This window comes from Halichoerus grypus, chromosome 9 (assembly GCF_964656455.1).
Source record: "Halichoerus grypus chromosome 9, mHalGry1.hap1.1, whole genome shotgun sequence".
NCBI classification, from domain to species: Eukaryota; Metazoa; Chordata; class Mammalia; order Carnivora; family Phocidae; genus Halichoerus; species Halichoerus grypus.
The window spans coordinates 62,742,043-62,763,546 of record NC_135720.1 but is presented as its reverse complement, the minus strand read 5'-3'; positions in this window follow the sequence as shown (position 1 = coordinate 62,763,546).

Sequence of the window (21,504 nt, the reverse complement as noted above, 5' to 3'; positions counted from 1 at the left end):
CCTTTTTATTTATAGTGCTTTTGAACATAGTATATAGTACATACCTTTATAATGTATGTTAGAAAATTCATATGATAGTGAATATTGATATAAAATAAGCAAATTCAAATCAGCCAAAAATTGCCTTATGGTAACTGAATTACATCTGGTGACTTGAACTACCAAAAAAAAAAAAAAAAAAGATGCTTTATTTCATGAATCAGTTAATTTTTAAAACCGCCTAGTTATTGGGCGCCTGGGTGGCTCAGTTGTTAGGCATTGGCCTTCATTCAGCTCAGGTCGTGATCCCAGGGTCCTGGGATCGAGCCCCACATCGGGCTCCCTGCTCGGTGGGGAGCTTGCTTCTCCCTCTCCCACTCCCCCTGCTTGTGTTCCCTCTCTTGCTGTGTCTGTCTCTCTGTCAAATAAATAAATAAAATCTTTTAAAAAAATAAAATAAATAAAATTGCCTAGTTATTGATCCAAATGAGGATTATTTTAATCAAACATGAATCCTAGTTTCCATATAACTAGCATGAACATCGTGTTAGAAGCTAATGAGTTCTATTGGCCCAGCTACTACATAAAATTTTTCTTGGCAGCTGCACCTACGCATTTCTTGGTTATTGTTTGCTAGTACAAATACAAATAAGGGGGAATTTGCAAATGGTAACCTTAATAAATATGTTTAAAACAATTTTCTCACCAAAAATAGTACAAACGCAATTTAATTTTAAGTAGAATAAGCACATGAAAAGAAAAATAAGGTCTATCTCTCTATTTCAGATAAAACCCATTACTAAATTTCCAGCTAGCAAAAACAAGAAATGTACTACAGCTGAAATGGAAGGTATTTTCCCAGAAACTTTGGTGATATTGTTATTAAATATCAGCAAATTCTTGAGATCAACCTATTGGGAAACAATCATTTTTCTCTATTTGTACCCTTGAGAATGAGAGACACACAATGTTACTGTGTCTTGCACAGAATGGTTACAAATTATAAACTGCCAAAATCAAGACTGCAGATTGCAAATAAAAAACTGGACCATCTCGGATTGGAGTCTGAGTTATGTTCCTGGGAAGAAAACCTGTGATTTTCTATTGGTTTGAATAGATTTTAAAATGACCTATTCTGGGCAAATGTCTTCTGTGGGGGGCTTAGAAAAACAAACAGTAAGATTTAGTTGAAGTCATTCAGAATTCTTTTTAGATGTTTATTTATTACAAAATACTCAGACCAGGATTTCCCAGAAAATTTCCTTGTAAGGCTGTCAGCAAGTAGCTGAGCCATATTTGGCATTTATCAGAACATCACAAGTCTACTGAGAGAGACTTTTACATATGCATCAACATGTAAAACTGTGAAGAATATAATGAAATGGAAAATATGGTCCCTGGAACCTTGATGTACTCAGTAATATCTTCATCTGGTGCTAAAGCATGTGAGAGCAACATTTGATGAAAGTAGCTATAACCAGGGAACATGGAGGTGGTTTTCACTTGATTTTTCTTCTCTGTCACATGCTTCTCCAAACCTGGGAGTTACAAAGATAGATTCAAAGCAACAGGCATCCTGATGACTTTAACAATACAGGAAGATGTTTCAGGAACTTTTTAAAATACTCAGACATTGGTTAAGATACCCAATGATAACTAAGCTTGCTTTCTGTTTCCAACATGGATACAGAGTTTATATTGCCTATCTTTTACATAGCTATGCCTAGCAGACAAAAATAACATATCTCATATATATCTACAGGCAAGTTTGCTATGTGATTTTTTAAGAAAAAAAAAAACTGTTAGGAAAGGGTGCTTTCTATAAAACGGAATCAGGTCAGCTGTTTTTAAAGGTCAAATTCGATTTTGATGACACCAGAGTATCCTCATCCATATAAAGAACTAATTGCAAGAGAATGGTTTATGCTGTTAGAATCACAGTGACTCTATATTTGGAAAAGAACACAAAATTGTTAGGTCCTTGCCAATGTTTTTCAAATTAGGGTTCATCTACATATTGCAGGTCTGCAATCCAATGATCATCTAAAAACAAAGATATTCTTAATCACCCAAATGAGCACCTTATAACTACCATGCAGTTGGAAAATCTTAAATTACAATTGTGTTTACAATCATGTAAGCTGTAATTTTGAGCCTGTGATTTTAAGAGAACCCTGTCAGTCTATTTAATGGCCAAAAACATCAAGGTGCCTAGCAGTTTGAATAGGGAAAGGAAATGGGAGAAATGAGTAACTACACAGTACAGAAAAGATAAAATCAGAAGAATTCCTGTCTTCATCATCAGTACCTTATTAGTGTTGCTTATATCAATTTAATGTCAGCAAAAATACATCATTTATCATAACATGAAATTATTTAGATTAACCCTAGGTTGATAACTTGATAAGAGCTGACAAAAACCCAAGAAACCTTTAGAGGTTTCTATCATACGTCTGAGAATTTACTGAGGAGAGATTCTTTGAAGGAAATATGTGGGAATAGAGAATGCGTTGGTATTTCTTCTCCACTCTATGCCATGCCCCCAGTCCAAGGAATGCAAGACTGGCCTCTTCCTTCCTTCTAGATGCTTGATGAGCTTCAAAAAGCCATATCCCCACTTAGGATTAGAGCAGAGTACTGGAGATTTCTCTGAAGCTTGGGAATGAATAGAGACAGTTGCTTGGCACCAGTGAGGATGAATCCAAAGGTTAGAGACTGGTCTGAGTGCTCCTAATCATTGAATGGGGATAGACAACACAACTGAGAAAAGCCTGAAAGTTCAGAGCTTGACAGAGTGAGGTGGCGAACTTTCCTAAGGACCAAGTGAACACTCAGAAGTTAGTATGGCCAGGATGATATTGAAAGAACCCTACTAAAACACCCAGGGGTGTTGTTCATGAGGATAGGAGTTGGGAGTTCTTTAGAGCATGTGTTATCAGCATCTGGAAATGATACAGTGTGTAGCACTTAGGTAGGGCTTTGTCCGTCCCTTATCACCATCATTTTCCATGTCCCAGACCCAGAGGAAATAGAAGTCATAGAGGTGAGGAACAGACCATGAAGCAGAGAAAGATAGAACAGAATACATTCCTTTCTCTATGGGGTCTACAATAGTGCAGGTCAGGACTAAATGGGAAGAGGAGACAAAATCAACAGACACATGAAAAAGTGCTCAACATCACTCAGCATCAGGGAAATCCAAATCAAAACCTCAATGAGATATCACCTCACACCAGTCAGAATGGCTAAAATTAACAAGTCAGAAACGACAGATGTCGGCGGGGATGTGGAGAAAAGGGAACCCTCCTACACTGTTGGTAGGAATGCCACCTGGTGCGGCCACTCTGGAAAACAGTATGGAGGTTCCTCAGAAAGTTGAAAATAGAGCTACCATACAATCCAGCAATTGCACTACTGGGTATTTACCCCAAAGATACAAATGTAGGGATCCGAAGGGGTATGTGCACCCCAATGTTCATAGCAGCAATGTCCACAATAGCCAAACTATGGAAAGAGCCAAGATGTCCATCAACAGATGAATGGATAAAGAAGATGTGGTATATATATACAATGGAATATTATGCAGCCATCAAAAAAAAAAGAAATCTTGCCATTTGCAACAACATGCATGGAACTAGAGGGTATTATGCTAAGTGAAATAAGTCAATTAGAGAAAGACATGTATCATATGATCTCACTGCTGAGGAATTCTTAATCTCAGGAAACAAACTGAGGGTTGCTGGAGTGGTGGTGGGGTGGCTGGGTGATAGATATTGGGGAGGGTATGTGCTATGGTGAGGGCTGTGAATTATGTAAGACTGATGAATCACAGACCTGTACCTCTGAAACAAATAATTCATTATATGTTAAAAAAAAAAAGAGAGAAGATAGTAGGAAGGGAAAAATGAAGGGGGGGAAATCGGAAGGGGAGACGAACCATGAGAGACTATGGACTCTGAGAAACAAACTGAGGGTTCTAGAGGGGAGGGGGGTGGGGGGATGGGTTAGCCTGGTGATGGGTATTAAAGAGGGCACGTTCTGCATGGAGCACTGAGTGTTATCGCAAACAATGAATCATGGAACACTACATCAAAAACTAATATGTAATGTATGGTGATTAACATAACATAATAAAATAAAATTTAAAAAAAGAAAAAATTAATCTAATTCATAGCAGTTAATATTTCATAAATATATATTAAATTATAATATTCATTAATATCAATTTATTTCATTGACATTGAGTTTTTAAAGAGGCTGAATTTTTTTATTTAGCTTGGAATTGGTTGTATAGATATGTGTATTTCTTTTCAGGCCCATTGAAGAATATCATTAAAAAATTGTTAAATAATTTTAAAATTATAGAAGAGCCACAAGTACAAATAACTTTTTTTCCTGAATCATTTGAAAGTAAGTTGTTAATGCAATCTCCCATCATTCTCAAATATGTCAGCATGCGATTTCTATAAACAAGGATTTTTTTCTTACATAATTATAATACAGCTATCAAATCAAGAAATCAATCTGAGACATGACCAGCATCAAATCCTCAGACCCCACTCAATTTTTCCAGTTGTTCCAATAATTTCCTTCATAGCAAAAAGATCCAGTGCAGGAGCACAGATTGCACTTAGCTCTCCCATCTGTCTCTTTAAAGGCCTTCAATCTGGGAGAGTTTCTCTTTGTCTTTCAGGACTACCTTGACTTTCATGATCTTGGTACTTAAGAAAATTATAAGCCAGTGTTCTATGGAATGCTCTACAATTTGGGTTTGTCTCATGTTTATTCATGATAAGATTTGGATTATATGTCTTCAGCAAGAATATCACAGAAGTGATGCTCTGTTCTCACTACACTCCACCAAGTGGTACATGGTTTCAGTTTGTCCCATTACTGTGATGTTACTTTTGGCCATTTGATTAAGGTTGTATTGGACTTTCTAGGACCTAAAAATGGAATCATTTTAACACCTGGAAGTGACCAGAGAAATTATGTCCAGTAAGCCATCAAGGGCTAAGAAAGAAAATCTCATGTAGTCTGTTTAAAGGCGATCATGAAAGCTAAAATGAAGGCATTATCTACATGTACTCTGTAGAATCAAACAAACAAACAAAAAAATGAAGGTATATCAAAACAATCTAAGCCAAAAACAGGAAATATCTGTTTTGGTTTTCATTTTGTAGTTTTATAGCTGTTAATGATTTATAATCTGGTTTATATTTTGTTTTACGGATATACTTACTTAAATAATATTAGTAATGTTATTATAAGATTAATTTTAAATACTGAGATCTGGGAGAACATGTTTTTAAGGGTCCATACACGACCCAAATTTAGAGAAAAATAAATCTAACAAACCATTAAAATCCATTCATGTTACATCTAAAAAAATGTTGAGTTCCAGAAAGGGGGAGGGAATTCAGTTTTCCAGTGACAGATCCGGAAGCCAAACAAAATCTCACAGCTCAAAGCCTTGTTCTCATTCACTCAACAGGCAATCCGCCAGTTGTGTGAAATTCCCTCTTCTCTCATAATCTTAGTAACACAATAACGTGAATTGATCACATACTCTGTGCCAAGAATTAACCTAAGTATCGTATGTATATCATTTCATTTTCCTATCACAACAATCCCATGAAGGAAGCCTTGTCTGTATCTTCATTTAAAATGTAAAGTAACTGAGGCATGAGAAAATTTTTAAAAATGTACCCAAAGTTACATGATTTCAGAGTGGTGAGCAGGCAGTCGGACTGCTGAAGCAAGCATTATTAACGGCCAAGCCACACTCCCTCTCTGCTGGCCCTCTTGAATTCTGCTCAGGGAGTTCTTACCACTCTGTGTTGAAATTATCTGTGTGTGTGTACGTGTGTGTGTGTGTGTATTCAATTCTCACTTGAGTATAACCCCTTCAAAGATAAGAATTGTCTTTTTCATCTTTTATCATGTGTCTAAAATGATGTTGGATGCAGGAGGGAGTCAATAAATATTGTACCCGAATTAATTCAAATTATTAAATAAAAAGGAGAAGGAAAGATTGCTAAATGCAGAAATCAAGATGAAGCTGGAGGTTAGAAGCATGCAAATCTGACCATAAGAACAAAGGTTTTAATTCATGGAAGGATCTGAAGGTTAAATTTCCTAAGTCCTCTGTAGGAGCCCTCTGTGGGGGCTTCCATCAGAAGATGGAAATATTAAACTCCATAAAACAGATATAGAGACAATGGCACTAAGAAAGGAAGGATGTGGGTGAAGTAGGAGATGATGAAATGACCTGACAACACGATTAAGAATTAAGTATCATGATTGGTTTTTCCATTGTTCCGAATCAACTTGGAGGAAGGCTGAATAGTTCTGAGGACTTCCGGCCATGAGTCAGATCTTGTGTAAAGCAATTACAGTGGTGGGGACCTAGCCACAAGATAGGCAATCATATCAGGTTGATAATTTTGCTTAAACTGACCTAATTGGTTGACTGATTAAATTGCCCTGAAAAGTTTTTGAGCAAACTTGGTTGCATACAGATGTAATCAGAATCGACCAATCAAAGATCTGGTGTTTATTGAATGTGTCTGTGGACTAGGACATCTACTAAAGAAATCAACATATTTGGGGGAATTTGTAGCTTTCAGCAGGTGTTTGGCTACTGGCAATAAATAATTATATCACTTCTTAATATTCTGTACAGTTACTGCTTTACTTAACAGATAGTATAAAGAATGCAACAAGGATGAAAGAATAACTATTGCATTCTGGTAAAATGCTGGTTCAAAAGCAAATTTTAAAATAGCCAGTTGCAGAGCCTACTGGCAAACAGTTCAGAAGAGTGTTGAATCCTGCATCCTGCTAACGCAGTTGAAAGGAAGAAATGGGTTGAGTTATTAAAAGGTAGAGAGATGAAAATAAAAAAGAAAACAGGTCATATAACCTGGAACAGTCCATTGAGGGGCTTGTTGCGGAACACTGGAGGTCTGGCTGTGAAAATAAAAACCTCTGACAATCCTGATTAAATCTAAAAACAAAATAAATAACATAGGGAAACACAGCCTCCATCATTAGAAGGCGGAAAGCGGATTCTTTCAAAAGAGCAAAGGGTCACATTTTCTGCAGTTGAATTGCTCAGCCAGCGGTTTGCAGGTTTGGGATTAGGGCAAGGAAGAACTACCTTGGGATCTGACCACCCAGAGAGGCTCAAGCAGCTGCAGGGGTGGATCTGAGGACCTTCTTCCAGTGGCTTACTCGTTGACAAAGACTGATTAGTGAAGATGGTCAGAGACAGGGATTTACTGTGAAGCTTGGTCAAGCCCGGGGTCATTATTCCCCGAAGTGGAAAATTTTTCACATGGAAGTATAATTTCAACATTCTTTGTTTCCCGGGATAGAAAACAGATCATTAACCATCTATACTAACACATTCAGTAGAACTATGAAGATTTGTGTTTGCATGAAAGATATAGGAGAATGTGTGTTGTTTATCCTTTGAAAGTACGCACCTTTGATGACAAGGTCTGTGCCTTTCTTTAAGTCTGATTAGAACCTAGGCTTGGCATGGGCTGGTGGCTCCTATAAATATTTGAGTGATTCCCCTGGTCCTTGAATTTTTGCCACCGGATGAAAAGGAAATATTGATGCCTAGAGCTCTCCCCAGAAATCCCTGAAAGGCAATGGCTCCTCCAGAGAAGTCTGGCTGGCTTTCACATAGAGCTTCTTGTCTCCATTTTTCAGCACTGAAAGCAGAATGGGAAAAGCTGAAAGGAGGGCAGGAGCCATCATTCCTACACTGCCACACGCTATGGCTAGGGCACATAAGCACAGCAGTGTACGAGACTAAAATTCCAACCTCTGACTCCACAAATCAACCAAGGCTCTTGTGCCTGGTGCTAGCTCTGAGTTGCTGGAAGACAGAAGCCACCGCTCATTTATTTTCGTTGTGATGGAACGGTAAGTAAAGTAAAGCCAAGTGTGCTTTAGCATTTCCTCTCCTGATTTCAATGTCGAGAAGGATTAAGCAAACAAAATCTATAAGTAGCTAATAATGATCTCAAGAATAGTCTTCTCAAAAATGCTCAAAATAACACAATATGCCACAATTTTTGCATGTGTTCTTTAATTTACATAATTTACATAAATGATTCCCACTCCTCAATGATTCTGCAATATGCTTTTTGCATTCAATATTATGTTTTTGAGATCTGCCCAAGCTGATATTTAGCCTGACCTGCCTGTCTAGCCTGCTGACAATGGGACAGACCTTGACTTTACTAAAAGATAATTGGGTAGCATAATTCCAAATCAAGAAACTCACCTACACAAGAAAGGTAGCCAGATGCCCAAATTCAGAAGCAAATATCAAAGTGAGATGTGCCATTGACACCTTCCCCAGTCACTGTAGATATTACCAGCTGATCAGCTGCACTCTGAGACTGCTTTCCTAATATGGGACTGAGATCATTTGTGATTTTTTTCAGCTTTAGAAGACATACCACATTTTTCTTCCCTCAAAGCCCATCATCAAAGTTTAGATGCGATGTTGGATTGCGCCCTGCCTAGCAATAAACATGACTTTCACCCAGCACTCAAGCTTTGGTCTTTAAATTTTTATTTTCTGGTCCTAGTTTATTCTATATGCTATATAATATTCCTTTGTGTGCATCTTTCAAGATTTATTTCTCTGTTCATCTACCGATGTCTATTTGGGGTTGTTTCTGCTTTCTTTCTTATTACTATTACAAACAATGCCACACTGAAAACCATTGTTTATGTCTTCCTGGATACCATACCACAATGATATGATGACAAAACCAGTCCCAACAATCGAAAGAAGTTCATGTCAGTTATTCAGTTAAATATTCAGTTAACATTAATGTTTTACTCTCTTAAATGTTGTCCTCTCCTAACTCCTTTACAAGTCCTGGATATCATGGTCCAACAATATTTGTTCTGAATAAATATTGGGACTTGCCTTGTTTATAAGTATATTGGCACATAGGGGGTTCATTCAGGACCCATTTCTAAGGATCTGTTTCTGAGGTGCCCCCACCTACAGTTCCCTCCTATGGGTCATTCTGTCTCTGGCCAGCAAGGTATGACTCTTTCCCTCAGTTCTCGGCTTCTGGTGTGCACCACACAAACTCCATCACGGGGGCTCTTTCATCTCTCCAGGTTTCCTCTTGGAATGAGGGAGCCTAGAGGAAGCACAGATTCACCCCAGTGCCCCTCAAACTCTATAAAGAACAGTATGTAATGTTGGCTCTGCCACCACAGGTCTGTCCTCACCAGTCTCTCATCTTTAAAATACCTTTCCAGGACAAAGTAAAATTCTAGCTTTCTGTCCCCCAAATTCCAAGAGACACCAATCAAATTGGTGGTCTTAAAGAACCCATCATTTGTTTGGGTATGGAGAGAAACCTAGGATAACTCCAGCAGTTCTCAACTCAAAGAAACCCTTTCTCTCCAGTCTTCTACTTTTGCAGGACTCAATTCCGTGAGTAGTCTGGACCTGAGAATGAGTTAAACAAGGAGAGGAAAAGTGGTTTGACAAGCTCTCATCGTGTCCTACCCCAAAGGTCCAGCACCCATTGTTCTGGGTGTAGTCACCGCTGAAACTCCCAGAGGACAAGGTAAATACACTGCAATAGCTGCATGCATAGGTTTGCTAACTTATTTGTGTTTGTCCAGGATGTCCTTTATTATATTAGTAGCTCTCATGATTATTCTTATTTCCATTTCTTTCGTTCTGAATTGTATTTGTTTCTTCTTTTGTAGATCAGACTTACCAATGATTTTTCTCATTAGTTTTTCTTTTACATTTTTGATTTTGTTGATCACTTTTTTGGTTTCTGTTCCCTATTTCAGAAATGTTTGTTCTTTTACTTGTTAATCACTATTAATTATTAAGTTCTAGTTTACTCTGTTGCTTTTTTCTTTATTTCTGAGTTTAGCTACTGTCTTTTTTCAATATTTTTTGTCGTTAAATGTTTAAATGTATTCAAAGATATAAATTTCTAAGTTCTCCTTTGGTTAAATCTCACAAATATTTATAGGTAGTATGTTTATTGCATTCAGTAGTCTGTAATTTCCCATGAGAACCTCCTTAATAAAAGCAATACTTATTTTAGGCTCCAAATATAGAGGATTTTTTTTTAAAGCTGTCCTTTATGGATTCTAACTTTATTGAATTTCAGTCAAAGAACCTAGTCTTGGTGTCATGCTGGTTCTTTAGAATGTACTTGGGCTTCTTTTGCAGCCTTGTATATGGAGACTTCCATGAATGAATTAAAGGAATCTGTGTTTCCTGTTGGGCATACATTTTTTACATAGAGCTAATATTTTCTTATTGTGTTACCCAAATTTACTATGTTAAGAATTTTTGTCAGCAAGGTTTCTCAATTTAAACCACCATTTCGGATATACCTATTTCTCCTTATTCTCACCATTGTTGGTTTATGTTTTGGGGCTGCACTGATATTCTGCAAATTATGTACGTAATTATTATAGCTAAGATTCCTTTTACCAATAAATAGCCTGCTTCTTTATTCTTACTAAACTTTCACCTTAATCCTTACTTGATGTATTATTAAAATAAAGATTTCACATTTCATTCAGGCTTCTATCTTCTTCTCCTTCATATCTTGGTTCAAGTGTGACCTTTTCAATAAGGCCTGTTTTAACAAATTACAATCCCCTGGCTTCTCTACCCCTCCTCCCTGCTTTACTTTTCCCATAACGTTTGTCACGTTCCAAGGTCCTATAGAACATAACTACTCATTTTGTTTGTCGTCTGTCTTCCTGAGTTAAAAGGTCCAAAATATGCTGAGCAGACATTGGGTCCGTGCTGCTCCCCACTGTATCACCACACCCGGAAGAGGAACGGACACTTGGAAGGCATTCCGTAAAAATTTGTTGAATGAATGAATAAATAAACCATCCCATATCCTTTGGTTTTAAATGCATGCCCTGTAGATAACGGTGTCAGTTATGTGCATGTTTGTCTGAGGCCCCTTCTGTATTCTCCTGTGTGCTGGAGGGGGCTGGGAGTCTGCAAACGACATTTCTGGGGATTCTTACCACCTGGCTTCCTGTCAAGTTCTGCTGAGGGGGCTCCTGAGAGGAATTTGTAAGGTGGAAGAGGAGACAAGTACCTCTCATCCTGCTTCCCGTTTCCGGCAGAGTCTCTAGCGGCAGCCCCAAGAGAAGCAGCGACGCGCAATAGTGACCACAGCACAGCCACGGACGACAGCATTGGTAGTAGCCACGGTGTGGCCTCTAGTCTCAGGCCTGGCCAAAAGGGCAACTCTGTGCTGGATCTTGAACAGGTTGTGACAACTAACTGTCCAGCAGTTCATCAGCAGGTGTAGACTCTTGGGCTTGAGGGAGAAAGTGTCAGCAAACATCTGATCTTTGAGCATCACTCCTTCTATTTTGCTTTTGCTAATCATCTTCTGCATTTTGCTCACCCAACATCTATATAACCAATTTCCTGCTTTAAATCCCCTCTAAATACTCAGAATTTTTTTCATCAATGGAATCCTAACTGATGCAGCAATATACTGCTAACCCTTATTTGAAATCCAATCTGTGTGTCTCTATCTTTAGATTTTTGAGTTGAACTCACATTTACTCATAATGAGATTTTCTTCTATGTCATGCTTAGTGTTAGATATTACCATAGTTTCTTTCTTTTTTTTTTTTTTCCCCTCATTCCTTTTCTATATTAGGAAGGTAGAATTTTCTTAGCTGGTTGAAAGTTCTATTTTGTGACTGCCAAAATGCATATATTTTATAATGTAATATCTTGAAAATCAAGGTGGGTTTTGCAGTCTGTAGAGTTTTATGATCACTGTTGGCCAGGTAGTAAAGTTATGCCACGGTTGTCATTCCCTGAGCATGCAGGAATATCAAAAGTGCCAGCAGCATTACCCGCAGAATGGGTGTCAGCAGTTCTAAAGAAAATCCTAGAGATAAGGGGTGGAGAACAGAAAACTCTTTACCTCTAGGAATGAAATGATATGGGAAAAGAGGTTGACAGAAGAGGTGAATCAGACATACTTAGCCACATTCTCAGGCATGCCTGCTCTACCTGCAAAGCACACCAGTTTTACTCCTGTAAATTCTTTTTTTTTATTATTATGTTATGTTAGTCACCATACAATACATCATTAGTTTTTGATGTGGTGATCTACGTTCCATTGTTTGTGTATAACACCCAGTGCTCCATGCAGAACATGCCCTCTCTAATACCCATCAGCGGGCTAATCCATCCCCCCTCCCCCCTCCCCTCTAGAAGCCTCAGTTTGTTTCTCAGGGTCCAGAGTCTCTCATGGTTCGTCTCTCCACTCCTGTAAATTCTTTATAAAATATTGCATTGCCACTCTTTACAGCACAGAGGTTTATTTTGTGCAGAAAAGCACAAACATCAATGATGTTAGGAAGTCATTTAGAAAAGTTATCTAAGACATACACATAAAACTACATAGAATCAGAATTACTGAAAATAAATAGGCAACATTTCTCAAATAAAAAAAGTAAATTTCAGTGGCAATATATTAATTTCAGACAAATTGAGAATGAAAGGCAAAATTAAGTGACCTAAAAGCTGTTATTCATATTTAAATAAAAATACAATATTCATGGGTTCTATGCTAAGTGAAATAAGTCAGTCAGAGAAAGACAAATACCATATGATTTCACTCATATGTGGAATTTAAGAAACAAAACAGATGAACATAGAGGAAGGGTGGGAAGAAAGAGAGAGAGTGGGAAACAAACCGTAAGAGGCTCTTAACAATAGAAAACAAACTGAGGGTTGATGGAGGGTGGTGGGGGGGGGAGGAGCTAAACAGGTGATGGGTATTAAGGAGGGCACTGGTTATGAAGAGCACTGGGTGTTATATGTTACTGACGAATCACTACATTCTACTCCTGAAATTAATATTAAAATATATCTTAACTAACTGGAATTTAAATAAGAATTTGAAAAACAAATGTTTGAGCCTTTGAATAATACCTATTTTGTAAATCACCCTACGTGTCCTGGAATACTATTGAATTCTTCTGAAATAATTCCTTAAATGTTGGTTGCATTTCAATGAAAATCAATTGGAATATTTTAATAAATCGTTTAATAGATGGAGCACTAAATAAATAAATAAGTGCTATTTCTACAAGGTCACCCCAATCCCATGATAATCTTCACAGTCCCCAGAGTGCTTTTTCATTTCCAAGTGGTTAGACCTACTTGTTCATACCTTACAGGATGGCATTAACACTTTGAATATTGCAGATATTACAGCCAAATACCATAAGTTTAGTTTGCTTCCCATCTGAGCTCTATAGACAACCAGATACACATGTAACATCCAGGACATGCAAACAACCCTCAGCTCACCATCAAGGCTCACACATTCCTCCAGTCCTCTTCAGAATAATGTGGCCAAGGTAAAAACTCCTGCCCCAGTTTCAGATAAGCAGCTGCCTGTCTTAGACACTGCCATTCTTCAGGTTTCAAGGGAGGATGGTTCCCTAAGTGGCTTCCCTCCTTTGAATGACCATGCTCAGCCAGAGTACTGTTTTGGTCTCCCAAAGGTGTAACACTTTAGATTTACTCATGTTTTATCTTCCTTTGGTATAAGAGGGCTAGATGAAGACTATGTTTGCTATCAGATGCATGCTTACTTCAGGACCACTGACCATATGCAGAGGCCAGTCCACTGGTCCAATCCATTTTCTAACACCTATTAATGTGGGTATCAAGGGCTTCTTTGGTCTTGCATGTTTCCAAGCCTTGGTCCAGGCTGGCTCTTCCCATTCAACAGGTTTCAGCAACTTGCGTCTCAAGAAGAGTTTAAGATTTCTGTCCTTTTTCTCTCGGGAACAGCCAAGCTTCTTCTGCAGTTGCCAAATTCTTTCCCTGCAAATATCAACCTTCATATATCAAGTTTTAAAAGAATAACTAAAAATTAAATTTGATTCACTGGCAGACCTGCCATGTACATATATGCATTGTCAGAATGATCTTCAAAAGAGCTTACTTGACCACCCAAGTCTCACAAAGATTTTATGTGTAAATCATCCTCATGGTTTTTGCTGGCCTGTCTTCTCTCACTAAGATACAGCACTGTGTCTACAGGGCTGAACAGAGAACTGGTCTACTAAGACAGATACACAGGCTTTGTCTCCTATTCCCCTCTATCTCTGTTTTAAATGCTCTATTGAATGTTCTTCTGTCAACCTCTCTCTGTTTCTAACTCTTTGTACCCCTCCTAGTGTTGGGTCATCAACCCACCTGGCCATATCCTTGATTATCACTTTGAATTTTGTGTCATAAAACATCTTTAAGTGTTTACTGAACAGTATAGAGTTTATTGTAAAACACAGATAGTATGTTTTTAATCATTTATGATTATATATTTTGTTATATATATGTACCTATTATATGTATAGCGTTTTGTACATAGATATATATATCACATATAATCATAAAAGATTATATGAAAAATGCTAACAAAGCTATTTATAAATAGTAGATTCTTATGTAATAGAATTTTTTTACTATATGCTTATCTTTATTGCTTTACAAAAATTCTTAAATGCTCAGAGTTACCTGTTCAGTTAATCAGCATTGACTCAACCATTTACTCATCCAGGTATTGAGCACTTACTATATGCTGAGTAATATACCAATCGTTGAGTTAAAACAGTGACAAGTGAGACAGCTCCGCAACTGAGCCAGCATATCCTATGCATTACAGATGTAGGCAAAGCACACAATTACAAAAGAAGCCACACAATTTAATCAGGAAGTACAGCTGTACATAAAACTGATGTTTTAACATCACATGGGAGATAAGTGATTACACCTGTCTTTTCTGGGATCTTAAAAATAAAGATGGGCAAGATTTAGATTAATAATAGTTCATGATTACCTAATATTCTCAAAGGATACAAATTTTCTGTAAATGTTTTCTTCTGAATTATCTGTTCATTATTTAATGTTTATGATAAAGTATTTTAAAAGAAACATTTGTGTTTATCAAAGAAAATACGTGCTAAAATATCCATATTGGGCAAACTACAGCATGGTATATATCAACTTTTCAGAACAGTCCCTGTGGCTATGATGGAGCTTCCATGTTACACTTCTTCATGACCTTTTACCTCCATCTCAGTCAAAACACTATGAGGAACTTAAAAACTTCATGAGTGATGAAGTCGCACACCAAAATGATGTCATGATTGGAAATGGAAACAAAGTTGATCCATTTGGGTCAAAGGCTAGGAAGGAGCTAGACATAAGAAGGAACTTTGTATGAATCAACACCTAAATTCAGAATGGAATGTTTAAAATACTAATAGGTAAAGTAATTAGCTATTAACTAATAACTAATCAGTTAATACTTATTAATCTGATAAGAGTTCTTAAAGCTCCTCCTGGTTTACAACAGGACTTGATGTTGAGTTCTGATGCTTCATCTTACAAAAGAAGAAAAAATACAATAAATATACAATTTAAAATTCCTTTCAATAATGCAAATGAAATTTAATTTTTCTACCACATAGTAGCTCACTTACCCAATGTTTTTCAAGCTTAGCAGATTCAGAAACATGAGTGAGAAAATGTAGGTTTTATTTGGTTATAAAGATTCATTGACTAATTGGAACTTTATAAAGTATTTTTCCACTTGGAAACATGGCACCACAACATATTCTCAACTTCATATCACACAAAGCAAGATATCATCTTCTATTTTTCAAAGCAAGGAGACACATAGCAAAGGGAATGTGGGAATGATATGAGCATTAAAAATATAAGTGTATGCCTTACAATAGTATGCTTCTAAGGATGCTCCTGCTACACAGTATTTCTCTAATACCAGCTGGGTACTAACTGTGGGCCATGCCATTTAATCCTCACAGTAACTGTATGAGACAGGTACTACTTCCGTCCCCATTCAGATATGAAGATAGTAAGGCACAGAAATACTAAGTAGCTTCCTCAAGGTCTGCCATCTGGTAAATGGTAGGCTTTTTAGCTGCTACTTTGGTATCACTTCTTTCCAAGAACTTACACCCTTGAGTAACTTTGTGGCTTTAGGCTATGACAAACCACAGACCCACGTGATGTCCCTGGGACTGACTGATCCCTGAGCCTTCTGACGCTCTGCTTTCATGGGTGCCAACAGGTGCAGCTTCTAGACTCTCTGAAAACCTGAAGCAATCCTTCCAGATTTAGGCTATTTTCCGGGACAATTATTGAAATAGCCGAACTTTATCGTGCTTATTAAAGCATCACTTGAGAAAACTTGGTGGAAAAAAGGACTCAGTTGGAAAAAGGACAATTTCTCGGTTTATGTGGCTTACATAGACAAGGTCATTTTTTGATATTTAAAGTTCAATATTTAAAAACTGAACTGAGGGGCACCTGAATGGCTCAGGCTTTGAGCATCTGCCTTCCGCTCAGGTCATGATCCCAAGGTCCTGGGATGGAGCCCCACATAGGGCTCCCTGCTCCGTGGGAAGCCTGCTTCTCCCTCTCCCACTCCCCCTGCTTGTGTTCCTGCTCTCGCTATCTCTCTCTCTCTATCAAATAAATAAATAAAATCTGTAAAAATAAAAAAAATAAAAACTGAACTGAGTTAATAATTTTACTTTGATAAGCAGCATACAAATTTATTTCAGGCAATGAATATGAGATACAGATTACCTCAATCTTTCACCCTCTATTTAAATGAATACCATCCCCAGTTTGCCAAATTTCTCACATAAATTCATTTTTCCTCTAAGTATAAGCATTAGTGATTTAACTGATTCTTAAAAAGTATGAATTTTTTCCAGATTATGGATAGAGTCTTATTGTCCTAATACATGTCCTAGTTAGCTTATAAGCTTTGACCAAACAACAGTACTTCATGATATTAAAATAAAATTTAATTATGCCTATTTCATATTCATAAATTCACAGTCAATATCTTACACATTTTGAGACTTTTTAATTTATAGGTAAATTGATAAAATGCCCAGTTCCTTTTGTAAAACTCAGTTGACTATTTCACTGCTATTTTGCATTATTAATTGATAAAAATGAACTACCTCAAGAGAATAGAAAGGTAATTTTTCCTTTATTTTCCCTTTTCTCTTTCACCAAAAGAATGCCACATATTGTTCACATAGCACTACATTATAAACATGAAGAGGCCTATTAAAGAAACATATACTAAACATTTCAATTTCAGAAATCATAAGGGCAAAACAATGAGGATGTGTCTCTGGTTCATCAAATGAGGTGTCGGACATCTCATGCAGCACAGTGAGCAAGTGACTATTTCTCAATTGTACATCAACCGAAGTCTCCAAAAAGCTCTTTTTTATACCAGCTGCTAAATGATTAATAACGTTGCATTGATAATTTTCATAAAAGACACTGCTGAATAAGAGAACACTGTGTCAGAGAAAATGAGTTTGAGGATCGGGGAAACAAAACACTTGTTCATAGTTTTACAAGAAACATAGTGAGTATTGAGTTATATAGACTCTATCAGTTTCTCATAGTAAATGAGCATGTGCCAGTCCAATCTTCTTCATTATATGTGTTAGGAAGTTTATTTTCAATAGTTTGCATATATACATACATACAAATATAATCTTGACTACATAACTTAGACTGATGATTTTAGTGCAGATATTGAAATACGTATATGTTTTTCATTTTGAAACTTTACTATTGACTTGCTTTATGGCTTTTAATGTATCAACCTTTTCATCTTCCCTACCATTAGCAAGGTCGTCTGTTATGGTGGGAAAACCATGGAATTTTAAGTCATGAGAAAATGGACTTAAAACAGAGCCCCACCACTTATCAGTTATGTGATCCTGTGCAATTTACTTATATCCCTCCTCAGCTGTGAATGGTCAGCTTCCTAAACCAAGAAATAACAAAAATCACACTAACCCCATCAGATTGAAAGAAAATTAAATTCAATCTCTAGGTTTTGTCAGCCGGTGATATAAAATAAAATAACATTTTTTATAGTTCTGAAATTCTAGTGGCTCAAGCCAGCATCTTTCCACTTAAGGAAATTTGCATTCTCAAAAATGTCTTTGGTCCAGATAATACCAAAAATCTCACATTATATAGATTTATTCGTGCATTTGCCATTGTAATCCACAACAAAATATTAGCAAATTGAATCCAACAATGTATAAAAAGAATTATATACTGCAACAAACTGGGATTTATTCCAGGTATGAAAGCCTGGCTCAACATTTTAAAAATCAGTCAATGTAATCCACCACACCAACAGGCTAAAGAAAACATAAATCATATGATCATAACTGAGAAAAAGCATTTGACAAAATCCAATACCCATTCATGATAAAAACTTTCAGTAAACTAGGAATAGAGGGAAACTTCCCCAACTTGATAAAGATTATCTAGAAAAAACTTACAGCTAACATCAAACTTAATGGTGAGAGAATGGACACATCCCTTTAATATCACACACAAAAAAGAATGTTCTTTCTCACCACTTCTATTCAACATCATACTATAAAACAAGAAAAAGCAATAAATTATTTATAGATTGGAAAGAAAGAAATAAAACTGTCTTTTTTCACAAATGATATTACTGTCTATATAAAAAAAACCCAAAAAACATGCAAAAAAAAAAAAAAACAAAAACAAAACTCCTGAAACTAATAAGTAACAATAGTAAGTCACAATGTAACTATACTATGTCAACATGCAAATGTCAGCTGCTTTCCTATATATTTCCAATATGCTTTCCTATATCCATATATATATGAAATTAAATATATATAGTTTATAATAATGCTCCCCAAAATGAAACTCTTGGGCATAAATCTAACAAAATATGGACAGAATTTATATGTAAAAAATTGTAAAAAAAAAAAAAAAACACTGGTTAAAAAAATATAAAGAACTAAATAAATTGAGAGATATATGATGCTTGTGGATTAGAAGATCAAATATTGTTAATATGTCAATTATTCCCAAATTGATTTATAGATTTAACAGAATCCCAATCAAAAGTCCAGCAAGCCATTTTGTAGAGATCAACAAGCTTATTCTAAAATGTATATGCAAGGACAAAGTCTCTAGAATAGCCAATACAATATTAAAGAAAAAGAACAAAATTGGAGGACTTGAATACTAGGTGACAGAATTTGCAAGAAGTCTATTATCTCAGAAAAAGAATCATTTTCAAGAGTTAATTATCACTTCCCTAAAAAAAATACCTATCTTAGCATAAATAGAAGGAACAGTATTCAGTAAAAGCCATGTTGTAAAAAGTGTTTCACTATAACAAAAATTTAATTCCACTACTGGTGAAATTATTCTCTGTATCAGACAATAAAAAGATTACTTGCAATCTAGGTGAGGGGTGAGAATTCAAACATATCAAGTTAGAGGATAAAAATTTGGGAAAGGGATTACTATGAGGTTATAATAAAAGTAAGTTGGGGATCTTTAATACCTGGGTTAAAAAACTTACATGAAATCCTAGCTGAAAGGCTTGATTTGGGGGTTCTTGGTTGACACAACAGATAACAGACAGACTGTAAGAATGGATCCAAGCAATAAATAAGTGTATTTAAGAATAATCTTCTGGGAAATTGTGCGAGAAATTCTGGACCTGTGACCAGAATCCATAACCTGAATTTGTAACATTAGAGAATTTGATGGGCTTCTATGGACATAATTGATTTGGTTTACTAGGCTACATGCTACCTTTTCATGTGCCTCCTGTTCTCAAAAGCCAAGAATTAAAACTCACATCACTCAGGCTCCCTGGCAGCTAGGAGTCCATGTATGAAATAGTTTCTGCCAGGTAGACATAATCTCAGGGGACTTGGGAGGTAGAAGTGAAGCAGAGGACACCCTGTGCCACTGTATTCTCCTAACAGGCAGCATTGTAGAACAGAGAGCAGAGAAGAAGCTATGGCAGCCAAACTTGGCATTTCAGAGTCTAGGCACCAGTTTCATAGATATTGGAACAAAACTGGGTGGCACAGGTGTCTGCAGACATAAGAATTATCTGGTCCTGAGACAGCAGTGGCTTGTGTTTACATTCAGTAATTCCAGTTGTGCCCAGCTTCTCAACCCTTTCAAAAATTTTCCTTATATTTCCTTATATTCAATATGTTTCTGTGTAAAAATCCAGAGTAGTTGCAGTTTCTAAACCAAATCTTGACTGTTATTAATATCAGACTTACTTTTTAAATTTTAAATATTTTAGGATCATTTGAGTTGCTTATATTTATAATGTTATAGATGTAATTTTTCTTTAAAACAATATTTAAAGACAAAGAAAATATAATTTACTAAATCCATATGTATAAACTTCTAGGTTCATAAGACACATTTAAGAATTTATGAAGTCCCTTTCATTTGAGTCTTGGCTCTGTCTTGTTCTGCATATAATTGTGCTTAAGATAATTAGATATATTAGATTTAAGATTTTAGCATGAAATAGCTGAAAGTAGTCATTAATCAACTATTTAAATTGTACTAAACTCTAGGGAATTTAGTCTGGTAAATCTATAAGCAAATTGAACGTTAATAGAAGAGAAATAAAATGAGCACTTTAAGCAAAGAATTAATAGATTGGCTCTAAAAATAAGATTTGTAGGTTAAGCTTAAAGAGTTGGTTTTTAAATTCAGTTTATTGAAGTTATAAATTTTAACACAAATCACTGTCAGTACCTTTTTTTATATACACTAAAGCTTTCCCCTCCCAATACTAGGCACTAAAAACCAAAGTGACAGCCCATAACTTTGGACTTCATCTTTTTCTTATTCCAACAATGTAATTCGTTTCCACTGTGCAAATATCTGCTCTTTAAGTAGTCTACATGTACAGTAAATACTTGTCAGCAAATTCCTAGAGCTTTAATAGATTTTGATACTGTTCTCAAGTATATCTTAATTTTATTGTATTATTTTTTAGGAAATTTCATGACATCATGAGGTGCCAGTGAAAGAGGAATAAAAAGGAGACTCATGACAGCATATAATTAGTAATTACAATGAAGACACCTATTGTAAGTGTAGACATACTGTAGATATACAAAATAGGGACCGAGAAGGAATGGACTCAAGAAAGCAAAAGGTGAGGCTGAAAAGTAATAGCTAGAGCATTCAGGAAACTGCATTCACCAATGCCCACAAGCCCAGCTCAATTTGTATGCTTGGCCTATCCTAACATCAGCCACTGAGACACACCAGCCATACCAAAAATGTAGCCCAATTCCCCAGACTTCTACAAAATCTGATGTTATAACAATGCTAAGAAAGAAACAACAGATAAATAATTCAGTATAGGGCGTGTAAGGCATCCAATCCAAACTAAATGCAAGAGAGCATGGTAAAACCAAGTTTGGGAATGGGAAGAATACATAGAAAAATTGCCCCTGGCAGGTGTGCCAATGTAAAAGACTGAAGAAGACAGGAAGACTGAAATCAACACTGTGGGAGCCAACTGGAGATGGTATTGGCTCAGAAGAGATGGC